This window comes from Orbicella faveolata, unplaced genomic scaffold (assembly GCF_042242905.1).
Source record: "Orbicella faveolata isolate gen_17 unplaced genomic scaffold, um_ofav_v1 contig_36, whole genome shotgun sequence".
NCBI classification, from domain to species: domain Eukaryota; kingdom Metazoa; phylum Cnidaria; class Anthozoa; order Scleractinia; family Merulinidae; genus Orbicella; species Orbicella faveolata.
This window is the reverse complement of record NW_028301565.1, coordinates 17462715-17473865: the sequence shown is the minus strand read 5'-3', so window position 1 is coordinate 17473865 and position 11151 is coordinate 17462715. Positions and strand designations below refer to the sequence as shown.

General features: G+C 36.7%; 1 protein-coding gene across 1 annotated transcript in view; it reads left to right on the top strand.

Annotated features, from left to right (window-relative positions):
- LOC110059432 (uncharacterized) overlaps nucleotides 1-11151 on the top strand; it is a 439844-nt gene continuing 428693 nt past the window's right edge. The window contains exon 1 of the mRNA XM_089275500.1: nucleotides 1-5007. The gene's annotated coding sequence lies outside the window, so the exon portion shown is untranslated. The remainder of the gene's footprint in view (nucleotides 5008-11151) is intronic.

The window sequence follows — 11151 nt, the reverse complement described above, 5'->3', positions numbered from 1 at the left end:
TTGGCTTTACTTGACTACGTCAGAAAACCACACCTTTATTCCAATTGGCTTGAAAGATGTTTGTTTTCAATCAGTGTTTCTAGAATTTCTCTGTTGTTAAGGACGTAAAACAGTAGTGCTTTAGAGCAGGTCAAGGGTAGTACATTTCCAGGATGTTGGGGTTAGTTTTGAACAATGAAGGTCACTGATCTGACTTGACTGTAATTTCACAGGCGACACTAGATTGAGCTGCTAGTCATCTGGGATTCTTCTGAAAGAGCTGATTCTCCTTTAGGGCTTTTCTTATTTAAAAATAATAATTTTCTTTTCGTTTAAATTCTGAAGATAAAAACAAATTAGGTATCAAATAAAAATAAATTAGTCACAATTATCTTAAGAACAGAATTTAGTAATGCTATTAGTCCACAATTCAAAGAAAATATAAAATATAATTAAAATATAATTAAAATTATCTGGAATTACAACTTTGGCTTTTTTTTCTGATAAACTCCAGGAATTAGTTAACCTAAAAGAACTCAAAAGCAGTCTCCTGCGCTGGCGTTACTTAAGTTGTCACGCAACACTTCTTCCCGGAGTGTTGCGTAATGATACAAATAACGCATATTAAGGAGGCTTCGTTTTGGAAAATTTTAATCTTGGCTACTAAACATATAGTTACATTTTCCTTGATCGAGTTCAAAGCGTAGGCCAATTGTTCATTTTGACTTTCAAAACGTTTAACTGACTTCGTAAACGTTGTTTGTAACCAAACATATCCATAGTTCGATATGATTTTGTACGTCTAGGATTTATCTTGCCTTCTTTAACTTACTTAATCTTAAAGTTGGTATGTAATTTGTTTTGTTTTTTTTTTTTGCACTAAACTTTGGCCAATTGCTCATTTTAATTTCCAATCGAATCTATAACAAAATTCTCCATCGTGATTGGTTCTCCGCGCGCCTATTTGCCACGTAATCGGAGCGCGATCACCTGGGTGTCCAATTACAGGTATCCCATTTAAACTTTTTGTAATTGGACACCCGTAATTGGATACCCACGTGATTTGCACGTCAATTGCGCGCGCTTTAATGGCTTTCTTTGCAATGTTTCCTACAGTTTTCAAAACTTATGAAACGCGCTACATACGTTTTCGGTCAAAAGAAGTTCTCAAAAGACATTTTAATTCTGAAATTTGTTATAGATATGATTAATTAGTAATTGGACCTCGTGTCGTACAATTCAGGGAGTAATCGTGCTCGTAATTTCAAATCGGCCCCGCGCTTCGCGCTCGTCCGATTTTGAAATTACTCGCGTGATTAATAATGGTAATAGGACTGAGTGGAGTCCAATTCGGTCTGTAATCATACGAGTGATTAACAAAATCGGACGACCGCGAAGTGGGAGTCCCATTTGTTAATCACGAGTATGATTAAAGACTGAATTGGACGACACGATGTCCTGTTACCAATTAATCAAAACTATGATAAAATTCGAGAAACGAACAAACCATCGATTGATCGCTGAACGGTTAAACGTCGTTATGAATGCTGAAAAACACAGCAGTTTACTCAACAAAGTGCACCACAACAGCACGCGCAAAATGACGCCTACTGTCCAATTACAAGCATGACGCGTACACTGTCCGATTAATGCTCAAATCGGGCTGCTGGTAGCCAATCACGTTCGAGAATTTTGTTATAGTTTTGATTACTCCTTGAATTATACTCCACTCGGTCCAATTACTATTACTAAGTACATAACTGTAAGCTAATTATCAATACTGCATTACTAATCTATAAATTCAACTTTTAAAATCCAGCATATATTTTGTTATTTCTTAATTTCATAGGCCAATTGTTTATCTTAACGTATTAAACAAACTAAACCTGGAAAACGTTTCTCATCGTTTTTTTTTTCTAATACTTAATCAACTTCGTTGTTATCCTCGGGGATGCAGCAGCAGTTAATCGTGACGAGACGAAGTAAACCGAGCGGTGAAACCTTTCGTCGGGTCGATTTTGCCGCTCGGTTTACGTCGACTCTTCCGACCAACTGCCCTAAGTTTCCGAGGATCCTTCGTTGTTTAATGTTATTAAAAGCCAAGATTAACAATAACAAAAGCACAAATTTCAAAATTCCACCGATTTTAACTGTGAATTTTTTAATAAGATTTACTAAGAATATTTAAACTACGATTCTTTCGAAAAATATTTGGATTGTTTTGTACAAATTAGACTTGATCGATTTTAAATAACTGAAATTAAATGTCAAAACAGAGTTATCGCAATTCTAGGTGATGTGAACGGACGAAAATCGCCCGTCTGCTTTCGCATTAGTATTTATTTATTTACTTTAGCAAAATACGCTTAAACCTGAAAACAAATTACTAATCTTTCATCGCTTTAACTTTGATCTTATTTAAAAAAATTCCTAAACTTGTATCAGCTTGAATGTAGAGTTTCAAGTGACCTGTTTTCTTTTGGTGAGGTTTGTGAGAGGACAGTCGGCAGGAGGTTTGGTCGGCAAGTCAGATCAATAACTTTTTGCGTTGGATTCTTTTCTTGGCATCCATGGAAATTACTGAACATGAGTTGTACTTTAGCGCTCCTGTTTTCCTTGTCCCTCCAACGGAAATTTCTAGATATAGTGCTTGGAACACGCATCTTAAATTTTACTATTTAGACATTAATCTTTTTGCGCATTACTTACGGCTCTCAAAGCTAATAAAAATTCCAATTCAAATGGTGTGGTATTATGACGTAGTTGAGTGACACCGAGGAGGCATGGGGAGCAAACTCTCACTTCCTTTATTATGCCATTTCCACTTGAGAGCAAACGGCCATATCATTAAAGTGGTCAAGTGTCGACATAAAAGATGGCGGAGCAGATAAACAAACCAGGATTTTAAAGTTGGAATATTAGTGAGGAACTGAAGAAACACTTCCACTTAGAGCAGAGTGAAAGCAACCCGACAAGCAGGGACAAGATCGGCTAGATTTTTTTAATTTTTTTTTTAACACAATATGAACGCAGATAAAGAGACAAAGAGACAGTTTTGTGTGTTGTCATTTTTACCAGCAACCCATCATAACTAACCAGGTAAACACTTGTGTCCATGACTAAGTCCTGATATACAGTGTAATCTGTCAAGCAACTTGTCCCGCAATCTTCTCGAAAACGGCGTGGCAAGTTAATGAAACATCGAGCCGTGTAACACAACGCGCAACGGACAAAACGTTTGCAAAACAAGTCGCTTCAACGGTTACAGAAAGTAGAACTAAGTTCCAACTTTCTCCAACCGCTGTAGCAACTGTCTCGCATAAATTCTGTCCGTTACACGGTATGATAAACGACCCAATGTTTCATACAACGCACTCGTCATGCGCCATCGAAAAGATTACCAAATTACTTGCGTAATAGATTACACTGAATAAGAGGACCACAAACCAAGTTCTGCTTTTAAGAAAACCACTACTTAAAAAAAGGTCTGCTATAAAACTCTGATTGTACTTCTATCGTGATTTCGCTATAGTATTTGCGAGTTGCAAACTGTACTTAGTTGCTCAAGAAGTCGAGTTTAAAATTTTTTCTTTAAAATTTAAAATTTAAAAAACACTTTCACAAACTGTCTTTACGTAAGAATGTCTTTACGTAAACGTGACGCAAGTCTTTTCACGTCACGCTATAATTTAGTTACAGAAATCTAGACAATTCACAGGCGTAAAAATGCGTAATATGGTAAACTCCAATTAGGCTGTTCTAATTTAATAGAAGCACGAGCGACTGAAAATCCCCTCGAATTTGCGAGGTATGAACCTGCAACTCACTGGGGCTCCTAGAAAATCCGCGATAAAATTTCATTATGTAAAAGAAAATGCTAATTTTTAAAACGTGCGGAATGCGACAATGACTTTTTTGCCCGATGTTGACGTCAAAAGCGTTGGTCCCGAAAAAAGCCATTTTCCCAACTGAGCAACTAAGCACATTTTGTGCCTCACAAATAGAGCAATGAAATGAGGTATTAAACACAAAGACGCACTATAAATGGAATTACAAAAACAACGATAATTTAATGCAACTTTAAATTGTGATAGTAAATTTTGAAATAATTTTAAGAATTTTGCAAAATTTTAAGACAATTAATTTTGTAAAATATGAAGTAAAGATTAAAATAGTATCCAACTTTAGAGACGGCTACATCCTCAAGAAAGTTAAATGCCTTTTTAACTTTTTCTTCTATAAGTGTAAATTTACAATAAAGAATTTTGCTATATTTCAAGAGAATCTGTAAATATGACCTCGAGATTATATTGTATCGAAATGTAGAGACGGCTATGTCCTCAAGTAGTGCGTCTTTGTGGTTCTGAGAGCTTTATAACATACACTGCATTTCAGCAGCGATTTCCTTGTACCCTTATATCACTGACTTTACAATGGCCCGTATTGTTTTGTCAAGAGACTTCACTTTAAAACACAACCCAAATGGGGTGTAATTATTTTCACGGATTTTCCGTGAGTTCTGGATGATAAAACAAGCAAGACTTCAAAGCGTAATTTCAAAGGGATTAATAACTAGAACAGGAATTGACATTTGTACTTATCACTTCAGCAAAAGTTCAAACAAAGTTATGAGAGTTAAGTTTTAAACAAAAATAAAATATCTGAATCACACAGTGAAATCTCAATTTTGATTTCTAAATTCATCAGTAATGCATTGCAATAAATCTGCATAGTCAAGGTAATGAGAATTTGGCAGAAATGAAAATTAAATCTTTTTGAAAACTCCATAAAAAACAATGATAAAACCACTGAATAGCAAAGTGGAATCACCATTTTCATTTTCTACTGATCAATAAATCGTTTTGATAAAGCCTTACTGTGAAAGTAATTGGAATTCAGTAGAATTCGAAGCTAAATCTCTTTGACTGAAGTGATACACAACATTTTGGAACTTGAAAACACTTGTCCCCGTGTCCTGTAGGACTTTTGAATACCAAAGTGGAGATACTATTATTTTTTTTTTATTTTGTCAACAATTCATTTTAACACTTGCACATTGCACTTAACTGACTGGTGATTAACAGTTTGAATAAGGAAAAAATTTCAAATTTTTTCATGGCCAGTCATCATATTTTCGAAGTATTTTGCAGATTTGGGTAACTTGCAAAATGTATTGTTTTCAAACTCATGCTGAAGGGATAAGTGTTAATAAATAAACTGAATGGTGAAGTCATATTTGTATCAATGGGCCACTGTACAGTAACTACAAATACCACAGACATGCATAGCCAAACAGAGGTCAAATGAAAACTAAAAGACGTCACAAACAATAACATGCATTCTAAATACATTTGTTGAAAGTGGATAACATCTCAGAGAAGAATGTGAATAATAATGTGAATAAACATAAAAAAGAACTCTTCAAAAACAATTACAGACAAGCCATAGAATTTGTAAAACAGCGTTTCAGAAAGTAATAAGTTGTCAACTGTTACAACCACTGCGAAAATCAATCAGTCCTTAACATGTTTTGATAGAGTCTTACTCAATTATTAATTTGCCAAATTATATTCACTTTCATAGCAATTAATTTATCAAGACACTATGGCCACAACAGCAGAGTTTTAGTTCAGCACCAATAAAAATTCACTGGACTACAAAATGAAGTCCCCTGTTTGTTGTTTTGAAATGGTTAAAGGAGACAGTCACTCCAAAACATGTAAATAAATGTATATTTAAAACCTCACACTAAGTTTAGCCGCTCATCGAAGTTTCAGCCTCTAAAGTGCAGGTTTTCCTTATGAAATTTCTCTCCAAGGAAGCCCAAAATTTGACATTGTTGCTGCCATTTTGAACAGTACTCAGCAGCAAGGCTGCATTTCCATTGCATCATTCTATCCACGAGATTTTGTCCAAATGGCTTCCAACAAGCCTTTTAACCACCACTCTGGGTTATGGCTGCTCTTGAGCCATATTATTTTGAGCAAAACATGCTCCAGACTCGGAAATAATAGCATTGAAGATAGTGAAGTGGATAATTGCTTGGAAAAAATACATTTTGATGCAAGTCAGTAGCAGGTTTTTCTCCTTCCTGCCAATTTCAAGTCAAATGGAATGACATCACATAAACACGACCTGGCTGCCAAGTACAGTTTCAAAATGGCGGCCTCCGAAGTCGCTTCTTTCGAGACAAATTTCTTCAGGATAGCAGGCACTTCAGAGGCTGAAACTTCAGTGACAGCAAAAACCTGAATGTTTACTTGCTATAGGCAACGACAAAAAGTAAGCTTTTTGGAGTGACTTTTTTTAAGTTGAAAAAAATCCCCTGACTTCTGATGCTGAGTTTCATTTTTCACTAGCTAGAAAGGAAATGTTTGGAAAAAAAATCTTCTTTACAATTGGACTACAGAAATATTTTAAAATATAAATGCACATGTAGAGTGATCTACATTCAGAAGCGTTCTCACTCTCCTGAAAAATTACTTTATTTCCTCAATTGGCCCCTTCCCTCTGTAAAGAGTCCAACCTGCCCATTTATTTTTACTTGTTGTTCAGTACCCCTATCAGGGATAAAAGCAGAATTATACCCTCCAGCCCCACCTCCCCCCTCCCCCCTCCCCCCCTCCCACCAAAATAAAAAAAATATTCTCTCCAGCTCTGTCAAAGATTTATTGACCGATCCATGGAATTCCTTCTTGACAACCTGCCTTAAAGTTTATCTGCAACCCTTCAACTATAAGAAATTGAAGTTTTGTATGTTTTTTTTCTGAAGACAAGAAAGCAAACAATATACATACCCCCAGATGTACTTTGTTACATGTACCTGTGAACTGGAAAGATTGCCATGTTGTAGTATGCTTCTTCCCTCCCCCTTATTACACCTATGCCAATCTATTTTTGATTCTAATGATCTAAATGGTAGGGTGTTGTCTAGAATGTGAAACCAATCAGGGGTACATGTACGTGTATTTCTCACATTATCACAAAACAGTCTCTTCCACTGATCCTCAAGCCCATCTGTATAAAGACATCAACTCAACCCCTGCCCCAGTACAATTTTTCGATGATGAAAAAGTGCAGTTTGCTTGAAGTTTTTGGAAGGGGAGAAGGCAGGGGTGGGGGGGGGGGGGGGGGGTTAAACGATGAACTTCTGTCAGTATTTCCTTTCAACTCCTTCTATCCAGTATCCCTTATAATTAGTCCCAATCTCTTTCTTTTTCTTTTGTTTTGATCCATATGGTGGGTGATCATATTACAGTGTAGCAGTGAAACAGCAGCTCAGCACTCTTCCGGCCATAAATTTCTAAGCCCTTCCAGTTGAGGTCAGAAAGGACATTTATACAGATCATCCGATTGTTTTGTACAATCCCAGAACTTTGAATTGGTTGATTATGTTGAGTCTGCATTCTAATAAGGAAATCTTTCCAAATCTCCTTTTCAACCTAAAAATTGCAGTTTTGATATTTGATATTACTATTAAGGCCTTCTTCCAAAGAGCTTCTCGTCCTTATATACATGTGCCTGTATGGGCAAACATCAGGAACTCCAACAGGGGTTTCAAGGAGGAAATACAGTAAAAACATAAAATATAACCAAATGAAATGTTATCCACTTTAAAACTACATGTAATTTAGTTACTGAGCCAATGAAAGCACTTTAAATTATTTACATGTCTGTGGTATTTCAAAATTAAAAGCAGAACTTGGTTTACATCAAGGAATGCAATGATCAACTCAAAGCTAATCCTGAACCTGGGGAACCCTGGGAAATAATAGTGAATCATGGCAAGGTTGGAAAGTGAGGGGGGGGGGGGGGGGGAAGATAGTATGTTCCATTCTGAGGTGCCCAAAGGAACAACTGTCAAGTTGCCAACCACAAGGGAAAAAAGTGGACAAGTATCTAGTGTGTCTAGTGTACATGTAAAAGCACTGATGCCTTGAGAACCTGTCAAGCCATCATAAAAAGGTATTAATTAGTGACTGATCAGTTATGGTCTGATTCAACTGGTTTACTTTTGGTGAAGTTTGTGTTAAGGCTGGTTGAAGAACATCATATGAGTTCTGTTGAGGTCAAGAAATACCGTGGTGACTACTGTAGGGGCGAGTAGTTGTTGGTATAAGTTGAGTAGTGTCTGTTCTGATCTTATTTAGTTTGGTGGTCACTTATTGAAAGTGTGTCATACTATTGGTTTTAATTTGAATGGAGTTAGTTCAGTAGTTTGGTCTGGTCATTTTTTTTTCAAAGGTGCAGTACAAAATGGAACCTTCCCATTTTCTCCATTTATTCTTCAGGTGAACTTTCCCTGATTTTGAAAAAACGAAAATTTCCCTGACTATTTTGGATCCTATAACAATAGTGTATTAATTAAAAAAGGGAAAAAAAGTGGTGCAGTGTATTAATTATTTTTCTGCTGTAGAATTTGATGACTTGGGTACCCTGTAGGGATGCCCTTAGGGGATTCCCCTGAAGGAACAAGGTTAAGTGTTGATTTGATCATTGCATAAGAACACAAGTGTTGACCTGGTCCTGGATTGCAAAAAAATTCATCATTCTAGAATAAGCTTGTGGATAGTATCCTCCTCCTGTCTTGTCCTCAGGTGTTTTGTCTTCAGCTGTGCAAAAGAAGAAATAGAAAAATTTAGATACTGTATAAATGTTTATGGTGTCGTGGCATAACACCAGGTGAAATGGTCCCCAGATTAAGAAGCCTTCCCAAAGTCCTTGAGTTATGATCTTGAACACAGCACTTTACTCAAACAGTAACTCACTTCACCAAGGATTATAAATGGATACCAGCAACCTACAGTGGAACCCCGTTAATACGGTCACCATGCCAATGGGCCATGAAAATTTGGCGGTATTAACAGGTTCACCGTATTAATGGGGTAGGGTAAAATTTTGTGACTGATCTAAATTGAGTGATGTCTTAACAGAAGTAACAGATATTAATATCAACTTCTGAACCACTGTTCTTTTATAAACATCCGGAATGCAGATAGAATTTTAAAAAATTGGAACTTCAATCACTTCATACAATATTTAGATCGGAAAGATGAACATAACCCTCACCTGGATGATCACACTATACAAACTACTGATAATCCTAGGTTTACACCATTTACTATATAACTGGCCGAGTGGCCACTTAAACAGGGTAAGATTGTAAAGGATTATAAAGGTTGGGATTTCAAAATGTGGCAGTTGGCCGTGTTAAAGGGCTGACCGCATTTACAGAGGGTTTCTCCATGAGAAAAATGTATGGGCGTTTTGCTAGGGAAAAAAATTGTGGCATAATAACAACGTGACTGTAAAAACTGTGAGGTGGGGTTCCACTGTACTAGATTAACATGATGAAATGGTGATAACCATGGGATTAAGAATAATTTGATTTCCATGCAAGATTTAATAAACATGTCAATTATACATATGGTCACTATAACCTACACAAAATGATTAACTTAAGGTAATGATCCCCCTATGAAAGTAGCAATTAAATTTCATGGCTGTTAGAGCAGTTTTCAATTGAGTTTTGTAAAACCAAAACCAAACCAATTACTTACCAATTAGACTACTCAGCCAATCTCAAACCGAAGTGAAACCAAAACCAAAACCAAAGTAATTGTCTAATTACTTTCGACACTTAATTGAAAACCGCTCTAACAAATGCTGAAAGTAGCAATATTCCAAAAGTAAAGCCCTGGCCAAACGGACCTGCAAGTAGAGGCAAACTCAAAACTTGGGTCTACTCACGACTTTGTTTGGGCAGGCCTTGGGTGCACCTGTTTTGACCTGCAATGACTTGTGCTCACTTTGGTCAAGATCAAATTTGCATGCAAGTCGATGCAAGTTTTCACAGTTGGGCTACCCACTGTAGTCAGCTACATGTACATGTATCACATGTGATCACTGATGGAAAATAAATAAACAATGACAATTAATAAATACAATATGACAGATCACTAATTATTCAAAGTGAGGTGCCAGCACTTTTATCCTTCATCTCTTTGGTTACATTTATTTCTCTGTCAAGTTCTGGCATCAACTGATTTGTCAAATGTGTTGCAATTTACCCTACCACAAGTGAAAATTCTTAAGTGTTAATAAAAAAAATTACCAAATGAATGAATGTATTTTGTTGTTATCAGGGGTTACATTAACATTTACAGCAGGAGGGCAACTGGTTTTCACAGGCAGGCAAAATTCTTTCAACTGAACTTCTTCAGAAGAAAACCTTTTCTGTAGATGGTCAAACCCAGCCAGCAAAATCATCTTCACAGCCGGTCAATTTGCCTGCAACCCAGCACCTAATGAAACTCCTGATTTATTATTAACTAGAGGGACAGTGTCATAGGCATGTGTGAAATCTTGAATATTGTTACAGAATTCTGTGTTCAATACACAATTTGAAAGCTCGATGAATGCAGGTTCTTAAGATAATGAAGATACATGCAATGGGTGCAGTCTCTAGAAAATATCCATGCACTTCATGTAACCCCCCCTTCTTGGCTTTGGAAATTCCACAATGCTTAAGAATTCAGTACTCATTCAACTGCCCCCTTCCCAACAACAATTTTTACTTTTTCTTTACAACTGATTAGAAATGTCCTCTCTAACTTCCAGACACCTAAATATTATACCCAAATTCACCCTTTGACTCTCTCTCTCCTTTTCTAACCTGAAACTTAGCTGCATGACCCATAGCCTGCAGAACAGGTGGATTAGTAAGGCAGAGGACAAAATGCGATACACAAGCGCGGAGCACGACCACTAGCATAAAGCGTGAGACGAAAAAAATCCACCTGTAGTCACACCATTGTTTACACTCTACCGCCCTCTTTAAACGATGGGCATGAAAGAATGAGAATTTATTGGCACGAAAAAATGTCTCAAGTAACCAGTTCACAAATGTACCGGTATACGTGATGCCAAACAGTCAACAGACGTGAACATCTAAATTTAGCTAGATTTAAATCATGTGGTGCCAGAACAAACAAAGGAGGTATAAACCTAAACATCGAGCTCAGGAGACCAAAAGCTTGAACAGATTCAGGATGCAAGAAACGTAACTGGCTTTGACAACACAGAACGGATCTCTAAGATTCTCGAAGTAACACTACAGCAGTCTCTTGCAACACCGGGCAAAGCTAAATACGATCAGTGGTAACAAACCAC